This window comes from Talpa europaea, assembly GCF_964194135.1.
Source record: "Talpa europaea genome assembly, chromosome: 3".
In the NCBI taxonomy this organism is placed as follows: Eukaryota; Metazoa; Chordata; class Mammalia; order Eulipotyphla; family Talpidae; genus Talpa; species Talpa europaea.
In genome coordinates this window covers 68344081-68369719 of record NC_140069.1, presented here as the reverse complement: position 1 = coordinate 68369719, position 25639 = coordinate 68344081, and the positions used below count along the sequence as shown (strand labels likewise).

Below are 25639 nucleotides of genomic sequence, written 5' to 3'. Positions count from 1 at the left end.
TTTTGTTTTATCCTGTGGTTTATTGTTCCCCTTGGGGTTTGCTTGATCACTGGTATCTTTCTTTTCTCCCTTTGTTTGCTTTCGGTTTGCTCTGTTGTAGTTAAGGCTTTTATTGTGTGTGAGTCCTTCTCTCCCACTGTTCTGAGTGTTTACTTGGTGGACACAGGTACGAGGATCTTGTAGGATCTAGGTTGTTGCTAGAACCTCACTTGAAGTACTTCGGCCTTTTCCTGGTTCCTGGGATAGCTGAAAGGAACTGGCTTGAGGGATTCAGTGCCTGGGAACTTGCCCCACCCCAGATCAGTATCTCAGGGCCTGTTTCTGATGGCCAGGAAAGTGGAGGGTTGCTGAAAAACCCTGGTATAGAGCAAGGCCCTCTGTTGCCCAGGCGGGGGCTTAAGTTTGCTCCCAAGGTACTGGGGGCTGAGCCCTGAGTGGGATGCACTTTCTGGGTGAGGCTGGAGTTTGTGGGGCTGATCAAGAGTCTTTTAGCTCTACCACACACTTTTCTATTATCAGAAATTGGCAGCAACCTCATTTGTGGGAAAGGGATTTAAAAAGCATCCTACTAAATGCACTTGCTATCACCTCTTCAAAATGCTGAGTATTATTTGTAGTGTCATAGACATGGGAATGGACATTGTCATAGCAGGACTAGGATTGCTCAAGTAGGTGGTCATCTATAATTAGATGTCATCTCCCCAACTCATCCTGAGTTACAGCTACCTATTGAGGATTGGTGATTGGAATTCTAATTTAATGGTCTTTAATTTTTCCTATGGATGTATTGATTATAGAGGTGGAAACTTCTAAGAGGGAAGTGCAAAAATCCTTCAGAAAAGATAAACACATGCAATTTGCTGCAACATGGATGGCGCTGGAAGGGATCATGCTCAGCGAAATAAGCCAAAAAGAAAAAGAAAAATACCGGATGGTCTCACTCATAGCAGGAATCTAGAAAACTTAAATAAGGGACCAGGAAAATGAATAACTATAAGAAAGTGAAAATCAAAATCAACAAAAAACTATGAACCAGAGACACTTTTAGGGGGGCGGGGGCGGGAGGGGAGGGATTGGGGTCAGAATGGGGGGCTGCAATTGTATGGGGAATATAACAATAAAATTTATAAAAAAAAAAAAAAAAAAAAAAAAGAAATACCCATGGTTTAATTTTTTTTTAATTCTTAATTCATAATGAAGGTTAGTGCACTGTATTCTTTTCAGAAGTCTAGGAGCTAGAAGGAAGGATAGGAAAGGCCAAATGGAGAAGGTGTGGCTGTTGGTAGCAACAGAGCAGTGACTGAGACAAAAAAAAGGGCAACCCTGGCCATTTCATAGTATTGCTGCTGGCTTGTCCTGGAGTAGCAATACAGCATTAAATATCTCAGTGTTTTTACTAAGGGACTATTGGTGTTGAGAACATTCACAGGAGTAAGTTATATACCATCTACCTATAATACCCTTGTTTTCAAATAATGCAATTTTTATTCTAATTGAAATAAATCCTTCATTTAGTAGAGGCACAGCCCCTCTCCATAGCAGAAAAACAGAATGAGAATTTGACTGGCGAAAGAAGAGAGAGATATTTGCTTTCCAAGAGATGTTTAATCACTGGTAACATCAGCACCTTTGATGGTTTCTTTCATACAACTGTGGGTAGGGGTCTTTTATTTATAACAGCATTCTGAAGCATTGTATGACTAACTGATGAAAAAGAAGTTAACTCATGTCCATAGTACTGTTCTTGAAGAAAGAGAGCTAACTTTTATATAGCACCTACTTTAAAGTGGGAGCTCAATTAAACCTCACCATATTAGTCAGCTCAGGTTGCTGTAACAAATTACCATGGGCTGGATGGCTTAAACAATGGACATTTATTTTTCAGTTCTGGACGGTGAGAAGTCCAATGTTAAGGTGCCAACCAATTGGATTTCTAGTATAGCCTCTCTTCCTGACTTGTAGACAGCCACTTTCTCACTGTTAGCTCACATGGTCTTTCCTCTCTGTATATAGAAGCAGAGATCCCTCTCTCAGCAATTTTATCAGATTAAGACCCCACTTTTATGACCTCATTTAACCTTAATTACTTCTTAAAAGCCCTTTCTCCAAATACAGTTACATTGGTGGTTAGGGCTTCCATACAGGAATTTGGCAGAGGGAGGAGGATACATTTTAGTCCATAGCAGTCACCTTGACTCAAGTAGTGGTTGTTTACAATAACAGATAGATAGGGAAAAGGAAATCAAGGCCCTCAGAGGTAAAATAACCAATAAATCAATTGATACACTGGTTCTAAGGCACAACTGGCCAGATCCTGAGTGCTTACCTTTAGTTAGTCATACTTTTTTTTTTTTAAAGATTTATTTATTTATGCATACAAGAGCTGGGGTACAGGCCAGAGGTGTGGGGGGGGGATTCACAGAGACAGAGTGGGGAACAGAACAGGCAGATCAACCAAAGTTCACTGCTGAGGGGAGCAGCGGGCGAGTCAGGAGAGGTCTGCTGTGCCACGTGGGTCTCCTCCCTGGCTGGGGATCGAATTGGTGCTGCAGTGGCTGCAGACTGCTTCATAGATTGTGTCTTAGCCCTTGCGTCACCAGGAAGGCCCCCTTTAGTGAGTCATTCTGAAGCCCAGAGACTAGTTCTTTTAGAGGATGGACTTGGTGGGGGCTGCATACAATTTGTCACTTAACTTTGCTCTTATGAAACTTGGGCTGGGCCCGATAGTCACCTGTGCGCAGAATGGATGCCTCGGGGACCAGCGCAGGGCAGGAATGCACATATGTAGTGTGTCTTTTCTACAGGTGTTTGGTGAATTGAAAAGAAAAAATCTGAAAATGTTAGGGCAGATACCATGTTCCCTACTCCCATTTACATACAGCTGCCTTGGACTAGCTATTGGAAACCAGGAGCAGAGATGAGCGGCCAGGTGAAATTATATAACATGGAAGGTGGTGAGCTCCAGAGCGTTCTTGTTTCTCTGACTTTGGCTTGCACTTAGGACTTAGAAAGAGACACATGAAGGAGAGACACTAGAAAGAGACACATGCTTAGGAGACATGTGGTGAGGCAGCTATTATCTTAATGTGGTATTTTGTTTTGTTACTGCTCCTTGGGACCTGTCTTACCCTTCTCTTGCTGTTCCCCACCAGAGAGTGCCTTAGACTTGTGGCAAACTTCTGGGCCTCAGCGCCCCTGATTTCCTGATCTTGTTTTTTCTGGGTATTTTCCTACAAGGGGATGGGTAATTTGGGGTGTTTATTGTGAAATTCTTATTAGGACTATCCTCGTTTCTCTTCCCTCTCCATGCACACTTACTCTATAAAGGACTTTTCACACCAAAAGTCTGATTCCTCTGTATTTATGGAGGGACCCTGCTTTAGAGTGTGTACCCTCTAAGTTTAGAGTATCTGAGTGCCCCCTGCTCACACACTAACAAAAGTACTAATAGTGCTCTCTGAAGTCCAAGGTCCAATGTACAATTTACCTCTTATTTACACTGGCACTTTTTTTTTAAAAAAAGATTTATTTATGCATACAAGAACTGGGGTACAGGCTAGAGGTGTGGGGGTGAGAGGCTTTACTAGAGACAGAGTGGGGAACAGAACAGGCAGATTGAATGAAATATACTGCTGAGGGGAGCAGTGGGCGAGTCAGGAGAGGTCTGCAGCACCATGTGGATAGCTCCCTGGCTGGGCATCAAAACTCATGCTGCAATGGCTGTGGATAGCTTCACAGGTTGTGTCTTAACCCCTTGCGCCACCAGGGAGGCCATAGGCTGCCTCTTTTAAATACCTTCCAGGAAAGAGAGATTCTAAAATAATCACTATATACCTTCCACAAGAAATTCCCATTGGGGGCTTAACAGACATATATAGAACACTACACCCCCAAAAATCTGAGTACACATTTTTCTCAAGCACACATGGATCATTCTACAGGATTGATCACATACTGGGACACAAGACAAACATCAACAGATACACCAAGATTGAAATCATACCAACTATCTTCTCTGACCATGAAGGCATCAAAATAGGAATAAAAGGAAGGCAAGGAACCCTCCCACCTCATGGAGATTGAAACCCACACTACTGGAAGACCACTGGACTAACAAGGAGATCAAGGAAGAGCTTAAAAAATACTTTGAGTTGAATTACAAGGAGGACACCAATTTCCTAAATGTATGGGATGCAGCAGAAGCAGTAATAAGAGGAAATATATAGCAATACAGGCTCATGTCAAGAACAAGAAAGAACTCAGAGAAACAACCTAATCTCACATCTCAAAGAACTAGAAAAAGAATAGCAAAAACCCCCTAAAATCAGTAGAAGGAAATAATAAAAATCAAAGCAGAAATAAATGAAACTAAAAACACAATCAAAAGATCAATGAAACTTGAAAAACGAATAAAATAGACAAACCCCTAGACAGGCACACAAAGGAAAAATGGGAGAAAGTACCAATAAATAGTATCACAGATCACAGAGGAGAAATCACAACAGACACAGCAGAAATCAAAAGAATAATCAGAAACTGCTAGGAACAGTTATATGCAAACAAGTTCAACAATCTAGAAGAGATGGACAAACTCCTACAACTTTACAATCACCCAAAGCTAGATAAAGAAGAAATAGAACACCTAAACAGACCAATTACAAGCAGTGAAATTGAAATGGTAATCAAAACCCTCCCCCCAAACAAAAGCCCAGGACCAGATGGATTGACAAATGAATTCTGCCAAACATTCAGAAACAAACTAGTGCCTATCCTTCACAAACTCTTCCAAAACATTGAGAAGGGATAATTCCAAACATATTCTATGAAGCCTACGCTAACACCAAAATCGAACACGGACAACACACAAAAGGAAAACTATGTGCCAGTCTCTCTAATGAACACTGATGCTAAATCCTCATAAAATTTTAGCTAACAGAATCCAACAATGTATCCATAAGATAACTAATGACCAAGTTGATTTATTCAAGGGACACAAGGATGGCTCAACATCCGAAAATTAATCAATGTAATCCAACACATCAATAAAAAGAAATAAACCATATGATTATATCAATAGATGCTGAGAAAGCTTTTGACAAAGTACAATACTCATTTATGATAAAGGCCCTTGAAACTCTCAGGATACATGGAACATACCTCAACATCACAAGGTCATATAGTATAAGCCCGTAGCCAATATTATTCTCAATGGTGAAAATTTGAAAGCATTTCCATTAAGATCTGGAACAAGACAAGGATATCCACTCTCACCACTGCTTTTCAATATAATACTAGAAGTCCTAACCAGAGCAATAAGACAAGATAAAGACATACTAGGAATCCAAATAGGAAAGGAAGAAGTAAAACTATTACTATTTGCAGATGATGTGACAATATACACAGAGAACCCCAAAAACTCCATAGATAAACTAATCAAACTAATCAACCCATTTAGTAAAGTAGCAGGATACAAAATCCACATGCAAAAATCAGTAGCCTTCCTATACACACACAATAAATCTGAGGAAGTAGGTATCAAGAAAACCATCCATTTTATTATTGAAACAAAAAAAAATCAAATACTTGGGAATAAACCTAATAAAAGAGGTAAAGAATCTATACAAAGAAAACTATAAAACACTGTTAAAAGAAATAGAAGAAGACACAAAGAAATGGAAAGACATCCCCTGCTCATGGATTGGAAGAATTAACATTGTCAAAATGGCCATCCTACCCAAAGCAATTTACAGATTCAATGCTATTCCAATAAAAATTTCAATGACATTCTTCAAAGAAATAGAACAAATATTGATGAAATTCATACAGAGCCACCAAAAACCCTGAATAGCCAAAACTCTCCTGAATAAAAAAGAAGGGAATGGAAATATCACACTCTTAGACTTCAACCTATACTACAAGGCCATAATAATCAAAACTTCATGGTACTGGAACAAGAACAGACACATAGACCAATGGAGGTAAATAGAAAATCCAGAAATAAACCTAAAGATCTACAGTTAACTAATCTTTGACAAAGGAGCAAAAATTTGCAATGGAGCAAAGAAAGTTTGTTCAATAAATGGTGCTATGAAAACTAGGTTGCTACATGCAAAAGAATGAAGCTTGGCTACTACCTCACACCATGCACAAAAACCAATTCGAAATGGATTAAAGAACTAGACAGAAGACCTGAAAGCATAAAATATATAAAAGGAAATATAGGCGAAACACTACATGACATACACCTCAGTAACATCTTTAAAGACACATCACCCAAAGCTGTGATAGTGAAGGCAAAGATAAACAGCTGGGACTATATCAAATTAAAGAGCCTCTGTGCAGCAAAAAGGGCAATAACCAAAACAAAGAGACACCCCACTGATTGGGAGAAAATTTTTGCACCCAAAACTAACAATAAAGATCTGATCACAAAAATCTGCGAAGAGTTGACGAGACTCAACAAAAACAAAGTAAATAACACAGTCAAAAAATGGCCAGAAGAGCTAAAAAGAAACTTCTCCTAAGAGGAAATGCAAATGGCCTACAGATATATGAAAAAATGTTCATCATCATTTGTAATCAGGGAAATGCAAATCGAAACTATAATGAGATACCATCTTACACCAGTGAGAATGGCACATATTTAAAAAACTAGTAACAACAAAGGTTGGTGAGGATGTGGAGAAAAAGGAACTCTCCTACATTGCTGGTGGGAGTGCAAACTAGTCCAACCACTATGGAAAGCTGAGTGGAGATTCCTCATTCTGCTAAAGATGGAGCTTCCTTATGATCCAGCAAACCCACTCCTAGGTATTTACCCAAAGGACACAAAAACATTAATTCAAAAGGACACCCGCACCCCTATGTTCATAGCAGAACTATTTATAATAGGTAAGCTATGTAAGCAACCCAACTGCCCAAAAATAGATGACTGGATCAAGATGTGGTACATATACACAATGGAATATTACTCAGCAATCAAAAAGACAAACTCATGCCATTTGCAGCAACATGAATGGAGCTAGATGCTCAGTGATATAAGGAAGAAAGAAAAAGAAAAATACTAGATGGTCTCACTCATAGCAGTAATTTAGAAAACCTAAATAAGGGATTAGAAAAGAGAGTAATTATAATAAAGTAAAAATCAAAATCATGAGGCAACTATAAACCAGAGACACTACAGGGTAGAGAAGGGAATAGGATCAAAACAAGGTTGGTGGGAATTTTACGGGAACTATAACCAAGATGAAAATGCATACATTGTACAAAAATGAAAAATGATTTTAAAAGTATATAAAATAAAATAAAAAAGAAAAAAAAGAAATTACCATTGGGATGGATAGAAAGGCCTTATAAGGAAAGGATACAGTTCCCTTAACATTAGCATTCTGAGAGAATTCTGAAAGTTGAATTTCAAATTCTAAATTCTGAGAGATGATTAATATCTTTAACTTCCTGAAAAAAAAATGGAGTTTCCACCAGGTGAGTGATATGTGCAAAGCTGTGAAGCCAGAGCACCTTCTCAGATTACCAATGGGACTGCTCTCACCTTTGCTGAGTTATTCTTTATCTCACCTGTTCTGAGGGTTGACAGAATAGTGCTGCCAAATCTGCCTATTGTATTCTACGTATACTCTCAGGCATTCATTTGTGATTCACTTATTAAATATTTGTTAATACCTATAGTGTGTGGCACTTTTCTGGGTGCTGGAGATAAGGATGTGAGCAGGAAAAAGATGCAGCCTCAGCATTGGGACTTTTTTCTTTTTCAGAAGAGAGGAGAGGTAGGGGGCCTGGCTCCTTGAGGTATCAGAACAAGTTTTGTTATTTTATTTTATTTTGTTTTATTTTATTTTATTATTATTATTTCATTCCATCTGGTTTTGTTCTATTATTTTCTTCATTTCATTATTTTGGGACAAATAAGTAGACAACACCACAGAAGAAACTAATTATCAGGAGCAAGTGGTCATACATTTGCAGGATTTGCTGCTGTAATCAAAAGAAATACAGTTAATCTGACACACATTTCATGATGTACATAGTCATTATTGTGCTGCATGATAATTAGGCAGAAATGGTCAGCATTTAACCAAAATGACTATAATCAGCATGACTTTTACACAGGCAAGTCATCTTCTAACTTTTTTCTCTTACTGTATTGTTTTTATAATTAAGAATTGAAGTCACTTTAGTTTTCTTGGTGCAATATGTGACTGCCACATCCTAGTGGAAAGACAGTCCTTTATCTCGTTCTCCATCAAGAAGGGTTTCAGTGTTCCCCATCCTTGTTTTGGGTCACTTCTGCTCCTCCTCACATTCTTCCCCTCATCCCACCCAGGCAACCCCAGCCCTGTCCTGAGATGAGTGCTGTAAGAGGAGTCTGGGGTTGTGGGAGGTGGTCTTATGTGCACAGGTGTGTGAGGAAAGAGAGTGTTTCTCTATGTCCGCAGGATGTGAAAGGATGGAGGGAATGTGGAAGTCCAGGTGAGAGTTGGGGAGGGCAGATGCAGGAGCATCAGTTCTGGGGCTGTTGTCTCTTTCAGATCCAGGCATGTGGGATTCTTGATGCAATTTTAGGTGTGAGGAGGATTTATTTGAAAATTCCCTCAAACTAGACATTCCTTTAACAAGACACAAAACTTCTATTTAATTATTAGAGATAGAAATCTGAAAATGCAAACGCCTGGGGTATTACTATACTGGCTTGAAAGGGTTGAATTCCAGGATAAATATGTTGCTTTAGTTTGGAAGAGAGTTAGGAAGCAGGAAACCCTGGGAGACAGGAGAGTCAGAAGGGAAGGAGGAAAATGTGACTGTAGATCTTGAGTTCAATGACCCCATTCTGCTTCAGGTCTCTGATTTCCTAGATCTGTTTTGTGCCCATATCTGTGATTGGTTTATGTGATATTGGCCCCCTATGTGACTCTTGCACACACTAGTCCACCTTCATGACTGTTTACCTCTTTGCTATGAGAAGTCTTTACAAAAAGTGAGTCTCAATAGAAAAAGAAGACATGCATTATTAACAAAGTAATAGTTTCAGGGAAACTAACATGTTGAACACTGCATTTCAGGGCAATTACTGGATGCTTGAGTGGAGTTAAGCATAAGGCCAAAAGTTGAATGGCTGTAAGACATCCAGCTAGAAGAATGCTGAAAACTTGATGGCCTGGGGTGTGGAGGTGACTGGATGACGGACTAAAAGGTTGTGGTTCTGTGAAGTCTTTCAGGGGAAGACTGTAATGGAAGGCTTGGAGAGAGTGTAGGAGACTAGTATGGGAGCAGACACTGCTTCCCTGTGCCTGACTGTGAACCGGTGACCATATCCTAATGGGGCCAGATCCTAGTCGGGACTGACCCCAAACAATCTGTATGGAACTGCTAGGAATGTAGGAGGGAGAAGAGTAAAATAAGAAGCGTTTAAGACAATCAGGGGAGTAAACAGAGGGTCCAAATTACCTTTCCCTTAATCAGGGCCCTATCAGTATAACAGAATCCCTGATTTTTGCATAATTATGTTGATTTGGGATGGCAACACACCCCAAAAAAGGAACTAAAGATAAAGATGATTCATTCTGAATCATATGTATTTTTCTCAGACAATATTTAATGTCAAAGTAGAGAAAAAAGTTTAGGGTACAAATTAGTTTGATGTAGCACATTTTCTTATTATGATTGTTTGGATTCCTGGATTTCATTTGGGAGGTTGTTATTATTTGTGACAGGATACTAAATACTACTATTTAAGACACATTTCACAATACAGTGGTTTTCCAGATCACAGGGAAAAAATGCTGATATCTATGAAAAAATATAGTTCTCAAAGTCATCTGATTCAACTTTTCCCACCCTACAGAACAACATGTTTCTCATAAACTTGTCCATATTTATCAAATATGTAAATTAGCAAATAAATGCCACATACATTGTGAGTTACATAAATCTATAATTTTTTTGGTTCTGATGGAGAACTTTTCTCTATCAGAAATGGGTGCAGGTTAGTCCACACACCAGTACCGCCATCTGGAGTGGAGAATTCCATTTGTGGCCCAGATCCAGATGGTAGGCAACTGGTCCAAACTCTTCCTGGCTCTCCTTGCTGTGAATCTCCTTTGCTATTGCAATTAGTTCTACATCATTTAACCTAACTCTCAAAGTGACATTGTAATTAATTCCTATTTAACTTTCACAGTATGTCTCTTAATTTTTCCAAATGTTTCTCAAATATTACCTATGTGCACAAAACTCTACAAGACAGGTACATTATGATAAGGGAAATGAAGACCCTAGAATTCAACCTATTTCTGAGGGTTCCAGGCTCATGTCCAATTCAGCCCCTTTCTAGGGTGCAATATGAGGGTGAACTTCTCCAGGGGAGGCAGAAGCACCAGTACACTAACAGTGGCTACATGTCTCAGTGATCTGGGAGTCTTTGTAAATAAGTTTTTGGACTTTCCATTTTGAGTTAGTGACAGTGGGGTATATGTTCAATACTCCTTCAATACTTTGAGAGTGAAGCTGAGTTTGGGGAGTAGTTCCTCCAGTAAGAGTCTAGGTGGAAAGTAATTATTGAATGAATGTGGATGTGTGCAGATTGTTTAGCAGCGGCCCCACCATCAGACGTCTCAGATATGTGTGAGTCTGTACATTGGATGACAGGCAAGAGCTGTCACCAATTTTAACAGATAATGGAAAAACTTGACAATGGTGGGTGACTTATTTTAGAGAAATCTATTGTAATTTAAAATCTATACTTTTAATTGGAAGACAAATTTATTTTTTTATTTTTAATTTTTTTAGATTTATTTATTTATGCATCCAAGAGCTGTGGTACAGGCCAGAGGTGCGAGGGGTAAGAGGATTCACTAGAGGCAGAGTGGGGAATAGAACAGGCAGATTGACTGAAGTACACTGCTGAGGGGAGCAGCAGGAGAGTTCTGCTGCACCATGTGGGTTGCTCCCTGGCCAGCTGGGTATCGAACTCATGCTGCAGAGGTTGCAGATAGCTTCATAGGTTGCATCTTAACCCCTTGTGCCACCAGGGAGGCCCAAAGACAAATTTTTTAAATGATTTTTATTTATTTATGTTTGCATAGAAGAACTGGGGTGGAGGTGGCAGAGGGTGAGAGGATTCACCATATACAGAATGGGGAGCAGAACAGGTGGATCTACTGAAATACACTGGTGAGGGGAGCAGTGGGCGAGACAGGAGAGGTCTCCTGTGCCATGGGAATTAGGTCCCTGGCCAGGGATTGAACTCAGGCCATCGTGGTGATAGCACTGAGGCTTAACCCATATGCCACCAGGGAGGTCTGACAAATATCTTCTTAAGGTCATTTTCATTTTTTTCAGAATTCCACTTGTGGGTCAGAATGTTCCTGCTCATCATGATGTGTGATGCTGATGTCCACACACCAGAGGCATGAGTGTGACCTCAGATGTAGGATTTCATATTCTAGCAATCCAACTGCCTCCCCATTTGTCCAAGTTAGATTCAAACACTTTTTAAAAGTTCAGCATTTTGTTCACTGGGGCTGTTCTGACTGATTCTGAAGATGCACCATCCTCTCAAGCAGGTTTGGCCTCCTCAGTGTGTGAGGAGTGTGCGTGCCTGCTTCTCCTCTGCCAGAACTGAAGACATTTTAATATGAATTCCTGCTCACTGCAAGTTTCCAAAGTTCACATCTCTCTCTAACATCAGAGCAAAAAACAAAAAGCAAAAATCCCAGGGTAGCAACTATCCTGGATTAATTTCCCCTTTCTTTTGGCCCTTCACTCCTTCTCTAAGGGTTAAGTATGTGGAGGGAAGAATTGCTAGACTTTGTGTCTGTGTTTGGTGGGAACTATTAAATTACTGTGGGATGTTTTTGATTATACCACACATCAGTGCCTCAGCGTTGGCCCTGGAAGCCACATGTGCCTTTCAGGGTTGGTCCCCGTCCGAACCGACCCCCGGCCCTGCTGCTCATGGGGGCCCCTCTGTGGCACCGAAACAGTGCTAGGATGGGAGCTTGTGCTGGCAAGGGGAAAGGAAATGGCAATAAAACCTAGAGCTGAGCGGCTTACTGGAGCCAGGATGCTGGGGTCTGCTTAATTGCTCTGAAATGAAAAAGATTCGGGATTTTTCATGAAATCCCACAGGTATACTTGCCAAGCCTCAAATATTAGATTGAATTACAGTGTCTAATCCCTCCCCTTTCCCCCCAGCCATGTGTCTTATTTCTTCTGGAGATTTGTCCACAGCTTCAGGGCCTGGGAGAAAAGAGTTAACATGAGTCATGGCCAGGATCCCAGGGCTTGGCAACTGCAGAAGGGCACGCTCAGGAGCCTCCACTGTGGGCTTCAGGCACTCTGGTGAGCAGTGCTTCACCTGGGGTCCTGGGATGGCTGTGCTCTGGGGCTGACCAGGGAGAAAGTGTTCAGCCATTTGTCCAGAGCAGAATAAAAATCGTTTTATCAGAGTCTCTGAAAGTACTCTTAAAAATGTTAAAGTAGCACTAACAGAGAAAATAGAAGTATGATCACAGGGATTTTCCTGTGGAAGAGGATAATTTGAAAGAATGATTGAATGAAGGATAGGAAATGTAGACAAGACTTCTGGGAGCCAGAGGGGTCTGGGACAAAGACCTCAAGGTGAGAGAGGGAAGGAAACATCTTACTTCATACAGTGCAAATATCTTACTGAGTAATTGAGAGGACAGAGGATACAGCATGGAAAACAGCCTGGATGAGTCATGAAGGATTTACACTTGTCTATAATAAGTGCAAAAAATTATCTGAAGAGAGAAACAGAGAGTGCAGAGGTTGCTAAGGGGGTGGGGGAAATTGTAAGAACAACTCATGTCTTGGAAGATGGACTGTGCTGGGGTGTGGCCTGCTGTTCATACCAGCTGCACACTTTCTACGCAAAGCCTGCAGGGGAAGCTAGTATCATATCTGAGCATGAGCTCAGGGCCAAGGACCCCAATTGTCTTTGGGCTCCTGCCTAACTCATCTAATTTTTCCCATTCTGGGATCATTCTAGAAAGCATGGGCCTCTTTGGTGACCAGGCACCTAAAGGAGCTTTCCTCTGAATAACAGAAACACTTAATTTTTCAAAACATTCTTAGAAAAAAAAATTAAGATCTTGGGCCTCCCTGGTGGCGCAGCGGTTGAGCGCTGGGTTGCGAAGCTGCCCGCAGCCTCTGCGGTGCCGGTTCGATTCCCGGGCTGCTCCCAGGCCACCGGAAGAGGGTTCTACATGGTGCGCAGACCTCTCCTGCCGCCCGCTGCTCCCCTCAGCAGTGTGCTTGGGTCCTTCTGTTTGCTCTGCTCCCCGCTCTGGCTCTGATGGATTCTCTCACCCTCCCACGCTTCTGACTGTACCCAGTGCTTGTGCAAATAAATAAATAAACAAACAAACAAACAAATAAATAAATAAATAGATCTTTAAAAAAAAAAAAGATGTTCCTTGAGAAAATTTGTAAGAAAAGTGATAAGAAGACTGTGATAATAACATGGTGTAAACCATCATGGGGAACCATCAGGATGAACCGATAAGGAAACAACACAGGGGCATTGTCATTGTGAATGAAAGGCACTTGTCTTTCTAGCTCCTGGTTGACCAGGCGCATGGCTTAGTAAGAGTTGAATTTGGGAATTTGCTCATTTCCCACATGGATATCACTAACCAAGTTTACAGTGTCATCTGTGGCAGGATCTCTACTAATGCTTTTAAATGGGCCCTGTGACAAGTGTGCCATCGCACTTGTGGTGGTTGTCTCAACTCCCATTTCTCCCTGCCTTTCTGTGGGCCTAAAATTGTATCTGTGCTCCATTCATGGTTATAATTACAGGCCTTGCATTTTTCCCACTTTACCCTATGTGGTCTTTTTTTGTGGGTTTTTTTGGTAGGTGAAGGGTATTGCTGTTGGCAGCAGGCTTTCTAGAAGGAATAGTCCAGATTTTCAGTGTGTTCTGTCCCCCATAGAGCACTGGAGTTCCACTTTCTTCTGGGAAGGCACAGGGAGCTGGGGTATTATGACACAGGATCTCCAGGGGAAGACTCTGGTTTCCGTGGCACAATGTAGCGTTCAAGTTGCTTGTTGGGAAAGCACGGTGGAGAGCAGATGACAACATCGTGGAGATGAAACAATTGGAATCATGTGGGTATAAAAGGAATAGCCAAATGACTTCCTTCAGCCTCACATGCTCATTGAGAAATGGACTATCCAAATGCCTTGTTTCCAGTTTTATATTGCCCTGTGAGAAAGCTGCACCCCCAACTGTTCCCTCAACGGAACACAGATTTGTGATGTGGTCTTCAGAAGGGCACCCAGTGCATAGTGAAAAAGGAAGACAAAAGGGGTCTTTAGGGCCTCCCTGGTGGTGCAGCGGTTGAGCGCTGGGTTGCGAAACTACCCCGCAGCCTCTGCAGCGCAGGTTCAATTCCCAGCCACCGGGTGAGGGTCCCATTTGGTGCGCAGACCTCTCCTGCTGTGCCCGCTGCTCCCCTCAGCAGTGTACTTCGTCAGTCTGCCTGCTCTGCTCTCCCCTCTGGTGAATTCTCTCACCCTCCCGTGCTTCTGACTGTACCCAGTGCTTGTATAAATAAATAAACAAACAAACAAACAAATAAATAAATAAATAAATCTTTAAAAAAAAAAAGATCTCTATCTTCCCTCCATGACTGGATGGAGGGAAGAGGCAGAGAAACAGTGCTCACTCCTGTGGGCACACTGTGTAACCTTTCACAGATGGCACTTGATTTAAATCTCACTAAAACTTTCCTAGATGCAAATTATTGCAACAGATTCCTCTTCTCTGTGGCTTTGTTTTGTGTGGTTTCAGTTACCTGAGGTCAACACTAAGTGAGAGTGTTACATACAATAAGATGTTTTAAGAGAGCTATCACATTCACATAACTGCTATTATAGCATATTGTTATAATTCCTCTATTTTATTATTAGTTATTATTGCTAATCTCTTATTGTGCCTAATTTATAAATTAAACTTTATTATATGTATGTCTGAACAGGAAAAACACAGTATTTTACACTATAGATTATTTTTTGCATCCACTAAGTGTCTTGGAATGTATCCCCCATGGATAATGGAGGGGGAGGCTTAGTAGTAGTAGGATTAATGAAACTGAAGCACAAAAGTGTATTAGTGTACAAGCTGTTTTAACAGATAAACCCCCGATTGAATAAAATATTTAAAAACATCAACATTTTATTTCTCATTCATTTAAAGCTCAAATGATTGCTCTTTTTCAAGGGTAACACTCTCAGATTCTTCATTCATGCCTTTCCCTCCAGCCCTGGGGCTTGCTGTTTTCCACACCTTTGCTGTGTTTAGGTCTTTGTGGTGAGGTTGACGTAAAATGTTTCATTTAAAATTTGGTGAAAATGGCATTTTTGAACTTTAATTAATCACTGAAATAAATAGTCCCACCTTCATATTTTATTAAGGACTGAGACTCAAGAAGATAGAGGACTTGACCAAGGTCTCAATATTAGCTAAAAATCAGGTTATACATTTGGTTCTACAGATGCTAGTGCAATTTTGCTAATTATGCAATGATTTTCCCTCTAAATAAATTAAAACACAAATAAGCCACAAATTCAATTCAGCTATTTGTAGATATAAAGCATGGTAGTTCAAAGTTCTTCTACAAACTTTTAGTATGAATATTTTGGAAAGGAAACAGTAAAGCAAGTGGTTGTAGGTGGCGATGACTTTTTGTTTTTAACAAGAACAAATCCACTTTTATTGGCTTTTCAGTAAATTTAAATCCTTGAATGGTACAGCATCATGCAGATTCTGTGTCCTATGGCCTTAGCTGCAAAGTTGTTTCATAATTTTGCATGAACTATGCCACTGTTTCCATGGGAACGTGTTACTTTCCCCTACATGACTCTAGTTTTATTTGATTTGCCACCAGGAGTCACTGTATTGTTCTTTGATTTGTACACATAAGCACATCTTTTGCTTAGATACAATTCTGTTTCATCTCCAGCATAAACACCTTCAATTTTAAGAAGAGCTGTATGCTTCCTCTGGTTCCCAAGACCCCACCTGTAGCCAGCAAAAATGGCTTTGGATTACAGCCTTCCATCCATATTTTAGAAATCCTGTTCCCAGCAGGCTATACAAGGTCCAAGATGGTAGAAAGAGAAAGGTGGGGACTTGCTGGCAATGCCTTTTAAGGGCGATAACAGTAGGTGCTAACCTACTGCCCACCCCCCTTAAATTTTCACTTTTTTTTTAAGATTTATTTTTTTATTTGTACAATAGCTGGGGTACAGGTCAGAGGCACAGGAGGGCGAGAGGATTCACCAGAAACAGAGTGGGGAGCAGAACAGGCAGATAGACCTAAAGCACTGCTGAGGGGAGCAGCAGGTGTGACAGGAGAGGTCTGCCACTCCATGTGGGAATCTCCCTGGCTGGCCAGGAATCGAACCCATGCTGTAGAGGCTGCAGACAGCTTCACAGTGCTGTGCTCAACCCATTGCGCCACTGGAGAGGCCCAAATTTTTGCTTTTCTTTCAAAATATTTCTTTCTTTTGGATAACAAAAAGTGTTAGCAAGAATCATGCTGGTTAGTTTTCCTGATTAATCATTCAGTGGGAAAATTTGATTTTCTCCTATTTTTGGAATTGCCTATAGTCCCCAGGGATGGAATGGGATTAGAGGAGGAATGTGAGAGAGTGAACATTGCACAGATCTTTATCAGGTTGCTGCAGGGTAGTAGGAGGCACCAGCTTGAAACACTAGGTTGCTTGAACCAGCTATAGTGAAGAAAGGGTAGCAGGAAGATAGGTACACAGGGTTGTTAACTAGAAATACAATGAAAAAAGATGAGTCAGGAAAATTCTAGTGCAAAAAATACCTATAAGAAGGGGATGATAGGCAAAATTTCATGTTTTGATTCCCTTCTAGGTAGACCTATAGAATGAAATCAGTTCTCTCAACAGATTAAAATCCAACCTTGCTGTTTCCACTGCAGAATGTCTGCTTCTCTCATTAGCTGGACTTACATATGTGGTATGGGATGACATAAGCTGCTAAAGACCTGGAGGCCGACCAGAACAAAGGTCAGATAGCAATCTCCAAGCATGAAGTCTATTTTTTATCCACGTTCTCAGCATCTACTTCCTACCACCAAATGAAAGGTAGATGAATGAACAACAACATCATAAAAGCTCAATAACAATAGGGTATGAGATGCAATAAAGTCATGGAAATATTCATCTGCTTCTATCAGTGTGAATAGGGCATGTGGGACTAAATACTCTGTACTCATCCTTTTTTGGAATTGTGAGGTGAGCCCCAGTGAATCTTACACAGTGGACCTAGAGGCAAATACATGATCATCATCACAATGTAACATATTTTATTTGTTTATATGTGAAGTCTAGGTTCACATATGATTTTTTTTTAAGTGAGAGAAATAATTTGTAAGAGAAAAAGTTACTGTTTTTGAATCTATGTGTAGTGGCAGGATGGGCACAGCACAGGTTTCCTAGGATCCGAGCAGACAGGGTAAAAGGAAAGTCCTGGAGCCCTCAGTAGCTTTAACAGGCTTTTATTGAGCTTTACATGCAGTGTGGCAAACAGGAATATGGGAGGCGGGAAGAGGCAGGAGGTGGGGAGGCCTCCAAGCCCCCTGAAAGTCTTCCCTCTGGGCTTCTCTGGCCATCTTTCTCTCCTCCTCTCTCCTGTTCTTTCTCCTGCCTCTTTTGCTTCTCTTGGTGAATATCTCTGTACTGCTGCTATGGCCCACAGAAATAAACAACATAACTTATAGCAGTGTAACAACTGCAGGTGCCCCCATCAGGCAGGGCAAGCCTAATGGTGGGAGGGCAGAAAAGCCGGAAAAACCATTTACCCTACACTATGTTTGTTCTCAGTAGATTGTTCGCAGTTGCCAAATCAGTAAAGGTATAAAACATTTAAAAACCTTCATTGAAAACACTTAAAAAATTTACAGTCTTCTAGAAATTCACCTGGATTTTCCTTTAAGTGAGACAAAAAATGGAGAGAAGTGGGTTTGCCTTCCAGGAACTCATAGTAACAGAGGCACAAGTCTAAGGTTTGAAGCATTTGATTTTCTTCAGTTATGTAGAGCAAAGCGGTAAAAATTACATTGATTTCAAGTAAATGAGTTCCCTGAGCTTTTTGGAGTGGATTTGATACTCCCCAATACCGACAAAGGCAAAAAATATGCAAACCATGGCTTAGCTTGGAGAAGTCTCAAATACACAGAATTTGTAGATATCTGTTTAAATAATACTGTCCTGTAATATCTGGGAGATTTCATTATAAAGCTCAGGTCAGTTTCTTGGTTAAAGGCAATGGTTTTCCATCCCAAATCCCCCAAAATAAATGACTGGGTCAAGAAGATGTGCTGTATATACACAATGGAATACTATTCAGCAATCAAAAAAGATAAATTCAAGCCATTTGCAGCAACATGGATGGGGCTAGAAGGGATTATGCTCAGTGAAATAAGCCAGAAGGAGAAAGAAAAATATCAGATGGTTTCACTTATAGGAGGAATACAGGGGAATCAAATAAAGGATCAGGAAAAAATAATAAATGAAAAAACAAAATTAACAGGCAACTATAAATCAGAGACACTCTGCTAGGGACAAGGAGGGAGAGGATCAAAATAAAGGAGCGAAGAGTACAAGGGACTATGGTGATAGTGCATAGGTAAATTGGTAGTGGGAATTTTATGGTAACTACACCTGAGAGGAGAAATCAAACGTTGTACAAAAATGAACAATGATGTAAAAAATATATAAATAAATAATATAAAAAAGGCAGCTGCTTTGCTGATAATGTAGTCAGAGCATGCAGAAAAATATGTGTGGAGCAGATAAAAATAAGCGCATCTTCCTTCTCAATTGCAAAAATTTGGTGACCAACTGAATGAATTTGCTTTGTAAATTTTTGTTTTATTTTCTGAATTTATTTGGTTTGTAGTATTAATTTTCTTGGATTTGTTGAGGTAGATGTACAATACGTTCGGTTTCTTGGGAGAATTAAACGGGAAACCCTCAGTTTCTAAACAGGAAAAGAATGGACTATCAGCATAAGACTGTTGTGGCATTTGCTCCTCAGGTGACTATAGTGTGTGGACACACAGACCAGTCTCAGTGGGAGGGTCTGTTCCAGTCATCACACTTTCCTCTCTTCCTCCCTGCACTCCCCACAACCCTATGCCTCCAAAAGTGTACAAGCTTCAGAGGACTCCTTAGTAGCTAAGTGATAAAGTCTTGGAAGCTCCACATTGGGATGAAACTTGGATGTTGTGGAGACTCGAATGCATTCACAGTAGGGCAGGCAGCAAACTCCAGATGTATCTAGAAACAGCTCCACTGGGGGAGGGTTTCTGGGATGTTTTATCACACTGTCACAGACTTGGAATCAGCAAAACATCTCCTTTAAAACAGATCATTTTCTGGCTGCTATGCTGTTTTATATATAAAAACATTTTTTTAATTAAAAAGTGATATTTTCTGTAATATTGAAAGCAAGTAGCCAAGGTGTTGGAAATATTAATAAGGGTGAAATTGTCTTTGTTCTAAGAATTTAAAAATGCTCCCATGGCTTGAGTCCTTGCTTTCCCTCCTCTCTACCTCTTTCTCTTACTGAAAGGGTACCCATGATGACCTCCTGGGTATGTTTCTGAAAAATAAGATCCCTTTGCTTTAAATTCCATTAGTTTTTGAACCTCTGGAATTTCACAGGAGGTGTCAAATTTAGCTGACCCCAAATTTTTTACTTGAACAGAAATAGAAGCCTCAAGGGGAAAAGCCATGCTGTGTGTGAGGATCTGACTCATAAAAGAACTACAACAGACTATTTTAAATAATCTTGTTAAAAGTACTATAGTTCCCCCAAATCCTGTCTTAACTTTCAGGAGTGCGGAGTATAAAGCTCCACATTTTCTGTGGTTGTGTCGTTTATTAATAGTAATAATAATAATAATAATAACAACAACAATAACAGCAACTCCAAACTAGAATAGATTTTATATTTAATACCTTCATGTTTTAACCAATATTACCCCTTTCCTTTGTTTCAATTACTGTGTGTTAAGTTGCCATTTATTTATTTATTCAATACGTAATGGGTGCCTATCATGTGTCTATGAGAAGTAAGAAGATCAAAAAGACATAGATTCTGCCTACAAGGAATTTATTCCTTACGTTGTCATTTTAAATTCAAATGTGATGTCTCTGACCTTTTAATTCCAGTGAAATGATCACATTATTTATGTGTTGTATCTTGGGTATAATCTTCAAATATATATTGGTCTTTTTTTTTGAGTGCTTAAACTGTTATTTTAAAATTTATTTTAAAATTGTCATAATTTTTGGATATGCTCAACAGGTATTATCAACATAGGGCATCCACCACCGGATCGCCCACTCCACAACCATAGTCCACTGTACTTTCTTCTCTCTTTGTTCTTAGACTGTCACCATCCCCTCCCTGCCCTTGGTGCTTCTTAGTCAGCTATCAAGGGTTAGTTTTTAAGCTATTCTTGATATGATTGATTGTCAATTTTAGTTTCTTTAAATGACACAAATTAGTGAAACCATCTGGCATTTTTCTCCTTTGGATTTATTTCACTTAGCATTACCCTTCTAGCTCTATCCATGTTACTACAAATGACATGATTTTATCTTTTGTGATTGTTGAGTAAAATGGATAGTTTTCATATATACCACATCTTCGTGATCCACTTATCCATTTGGGGGCACTTGTTTCCATAATTTAGCTATAATAAATAGTATAGCAATAAACATGGGCGTGCAAGTTTCCTTTTGATAACTTGTTTTTGAATTTTGGGGGTAGATGCCTCATGATGGAATTACTGGGTTGAATGGCAGATTCATGTTCAATGTTTTGAGACAGGGCTAGACCAGTTCACAGAGCCACCAGCAATGGAGAAGTGTTCCCTTTTCTCCACATCCTTGCCAGCGCTTATTGTTTCTGGTCTTTTTAATATGGACCATTTTCACAGATGTGACAGGGTATCTTATTGTGGTCTTGATTTGCATTTTTCTAATAATGACTGATGTAAACATTTTGACACTTCTTTGGAGAAGTGCCTGTTTAGTTCTTTTGCAATTTAATTATGTTATTTTGTTTTTGTACGACTTTATGAGATCTTTGTATATTTTGATATCAGTCTTTTGTCAGATGTATGGTATGCAATTATTTTCTCCCATTCAGAAGGGTTTTTTTTTTTTAAGTTTAGGATTATTTCACAGTGAAGAAGCTTTTAGTTTGATATAGTCATAGTTGTTTATTTTCTCTTTTGATTTCCTGGCTGTTGGGGACTATTCTCTAAAGTCATCACTAAAGCTTAGGTAATGTTCTGCTTATGATTTCTTCTATGTATTTTATGGTTTCAGGTTTTTCATCCAAATCTTTCATCCATTTTGAATTGATTTTTGTGTGTGGTACGTGATAGTGGTCGAGTTTCCTTCTTTTGCATGCAGCTGTCCAGTTTTCCTAATGCCATTTGTTGAAGAGGCATTCCTTGCTATAGTGTATATTTTTGGCTCCTGTGCCATAGATTAATTGTCCACATAGTTGTGGTTTTGTTAATGGGCTCTCAATTCGATTCCTTTGTTCTATGTGTCTGTTCCAGTTCCAGACTGTTTTATTTATTATGACTTTATAATATACCTTTAAGTCTAGAAATATGATACCGCCATTCTCCATTTTTTGTCAGGATTTCTTTTGCTATTCAGAGTCTTTTGTGATTCTATATGAATTTTAGTAGTGTTTACTCTTGTTCTCTGAAAAATGCCATTGATATTTTTATTAGGATTGCTTTGAATTTGTATATTGCTTTGGGTAAAATGGCTGTTTTGACAATGTTGATTCTTCCAATCTATGAGGAGGGAATATTTTTCCATTTCTTCATAACTTTTATTTCTTACAACAATGTCTTTATTTTTTTAAAAAAAATATTTTTATATTCCCCATACAATTGCAACCCCCTTATTTTGACCCCAATCCCTACCCTCCTTGCCCCCCAACCCCCATAGAGTGTCTCTGGTTCATAGCTTTTTGTTGATTTTGATTTTCACTTTCTTATAGTTATTCATTTTCCTGGTCCCTTATTTAAGTTTTCTAGATTCCTGCTATGAGTGAGACCATCCGGTATTTTTCTTTTTCTTTATGGCTTATTTCGCCGAGCATGATCCCTTCCAGCGCCATCCATGTTGCTGCAAATTGCATGTGTTTATCTTTTTTGAATGCTGAGTAATATTCCATGGTGTATATGTACCACATCTTCTTGATCCAGTCATCTATTTTTGGGCATTTGGGTTGTTTCCAAAGCTTAGCTATTGTAAACAGTGCTGCTACAAACATAGGTGTGCAGGTGCTCTTTGGTATTGATGTTTCTGTGTCCTTTGGGTAAATCCCTAGAAGTGGAACTGCTGGATCATATGGAGCTCTGTGTTTAGTAGGTCAAGAAATCTCCACACAGCTCTCCATAGTGGTTGGACCAGTTTGCACTCCCACCAAGAGTGCAGGAGAGTTCCTTTTTCTCCACATCCTCGCCAACATTTGTTGTTGCTAGTTTTTTTTTAATATGTGCCATTCTCACTGGTTTAAGATGGTATCTCATGGTAGTTTTGATTTGCATTTCCCTGATGACAAGTGATGTTGAACATTTTTTCATATGCCTGTTGGCCATTTGCATTTCCTCTTCAGAGAAGTTTCTTTTAAGCTCTTCTGCCCATTTTTTGACAGGATTATTTTCTTTGTTGTTGTTGAGTCTCATCAGCTCTTTGCAGATTTTTGTGATCAGTCCTTTATCATTAGTGCTGTGTGCAAAAATGTTCTCCCAATTGGTGGGGTTTCCCTTTGTTTTTGTTATTGTCTCTTTTGCTGTGCAGAGCTCTTTAATTTGATGTAGTCCCAGCTGTTTATCTTTGCCTTCACTATCACTGCTTTGGGTGATGTGTCTGTAAATATGTCTTTGATGTGCATATCACATAGTGTTTTACCTATATTTCCTTCTATGTATTTTATGGTGACAGGTCTTATGTCTAGTTCTTTAATCCATTTTGAGTTGATTTTTGGATATGGTGTGAGGTAGTAGTCAAGCTTCATTCTTTTGCATGTAGTGACCCAGTTTTCCCAGCACCATTTATTGAACAAACTTTCTTTGCTACAATGCATAGTCTTTGCTCCTTTGTCCAAGATTAGTTGACCATAAATCTGTGGGTTTATTTCTGGATTTTCTATTTGATTCCATTGGTCTGTGTGTCTGTTCTTGTTCCAATACCATGCAGTTTTGATGACTATGGCTTTGTAGCATAGTGTGAAGTCTGGGAGTGTGATGCCTCCATTCCCTTCTCCTTTTTTCAGGAGAGCTTTGGCTATTTGGGGTTTTTGGTGATTCCATATGAATTTCATCAATAATTCTGCTATTTCTTTGAAGAATGACATTGAAATTTTAATTGGAATAGCATTGAATCTGTATATTGCTTTTGGTAGGATGGCCATTTTAATAATGTTTATTCTTCCAATCTATGAGCAGGGGATGACTTTCCATTTCTTTGTGTCTTCTTCTATTTCTTTTAACAGTGTTTTATAGTTTTCTTTGTTTAGGTCCTTTACCTCTTTGTTAGATTTATTCCCAAGTATTTGATTTTCTTTGTTTTGATAATAAAAGGGATTTTTTTTTGATTTCTTCTTCTTCAGATTTACTGTTTTTGTATAGAAAGGCTACTGACTTTTTCATGTTGATTTTGTATCCTGCCACTTTACTGAACTGATTGATGAGTTGAATTAGTTTTTCTGTGGAGTTTTTGGGGTTCTCTATGTATATTATCATATCATCTGCAAATAGGGATAGTCTGATTTCTTCTTTTCCTATTTGGATTCCTTGTATGTCTTTCTCGTCTTATTGCTCTGGCTAGGACTTCCAGTATTATATTGAAAAGCAGTGGTGAGAGTGGACATCCTTGTCTTGTTCCAGATCTCAATGGAAATGCTTTCAGCTTTTCACCATTGAGAATGATACTGGCTGTTGTCTTGTCATAGATGGCCTTTATGATGTTGAGGTGTGTTCCTTGTATCCCAAGAATTTCAAGGGCTTTTTTCATGAATGGGTGTTAAACTTTGTCAAAAGCTTTCTCAGCATCTCTTGATATTATCATATGGTTTTTATATTTCTTTTTGTTGAGGTGCTGGATAACATTGATTGATGTTCGGATGTTGAACCATCTTTGTGTCCCTGGCATGAATCTTACTTGGTCGTGGTGAATTATCTTATGGATACATTGTTGGATTCTCATAGCTAAAATTGTATTGAGGATTTTGCATCAGTGTTCATTAGGGAGATTGGCCTGTAGTTTTCCTTTTGTGTTGTCCTTGTTCGGTTTTGGTATTAGTGTAATGTTGGCTTCATAGAACGTGTTTGGTATTATCCCTTCCTTCTCAATTTTTTGGAAGAGTTTGTGAAGGATAGGCACTAATTCGTCTCTGAATGTTTGGTAGAATTCATTTGTAAATCCATCAGGTCCTGGGATTTTTTTTTTGGGGAGGTTTTTGATTACCATTTCAATTTTGCTGCTTGTAATTTGTCTGTTTAGGTGTTCTATTTCTTCTTTATCTAGCTTTGGGTGATTGTAGAGATGCAGGAATTTGTCCATCTCCTCTAGATTGTTGAACTTGTTTCCATATAACTGTTCATAGTAGTTTCTGATTATTCTTTTGATTTCTGCTGTGTCCGTTGTGATTTCTCCTCTTTAATTAATGATCCTGTTTATTTGTGCTTTCTCCCTTTTTTCCCTTGTGAGCCTGGCTAGGGGTTTGTCTATTTTATTGATTTTTTTCAAAGAACCAGCTCTTGGTTTCATTGATCTTTTGGATTGTTTTTTTAGTTTTGATTTCATTTATTTCTGCTTTGGTTTTTATTATTTCTTTTCTTCTACTGGTTTTGGGGGTTTTTTGTTGTTCTTTTTCTAGATCTTTGAGCTTCGAGATTAGGTTGTTTCTTTGACTTCTTTCTTATTTCTTGATGTGAGCCTCTATTGCTATATATTTTCCTCTTATTACTGCTTTTGCTGCATCCCATACATTTAGGAAATTGGTGTCCTCCGTGTCATTCAATTCAAAGAATTTTTTAATTTCTTCTTTGATCTCCTCATTAGTCCAGTGGTCTTCCAGTAGTGTGGTTTTCAATCTCCATGAGGTAGGAGAGTTCCTTGCCTTCTTTTTATGGTTTATTTCTGGATTGATGCCTTCATGGTCAGAAAAGATGGTTGGTATGATTTCAATCTTGGTGTATCTGTTGATGTTTGTCTTGTGTCCCAGTATGTGATCGATCCTGGAGATTGATCCATGTGCGCTTGAGAAAAACGTGTACTCCGTTTTTTTTTGGGGGGGTTTAGTGTTCTATAGATGTCTGTTAAGCCCAAGGGCTCTAGGTCCTTATTTAGAGCTTTAGTGTCTTTACTTATTTTTTGTCTCGTTGATCTATCCATTGTTGATAGTGGTATGTTGAAATCTCCCACTACGTATGTGTTTTATTTTGTATTTTTTTTTTTTTAGAGGCATGTTTTTTCTTTCTTTCTTTGTTTGTTTATACATGCACTGGGTACAGTC

General features: G+C 39.3%; 1 pseudogene across 1 annotated transcript; it reads right to left on the bottom strand.

The window, feature by feature from the left end:
* Positions 1 to 15774: 15774 nt before the first annotated feature.
* Positions 15775 to 16107, bottom strand: LOC311168678 (large ribosomal subunit protein eL33-like; annotated as a pseudogene). The gene has a single exon. The product of its transcript is annotated as a large ribosomal subunit protein eL33-like (transcript).
* Between the last annotated feature and the right edge of the window lie 9532 nt (positions 16108 to 25639).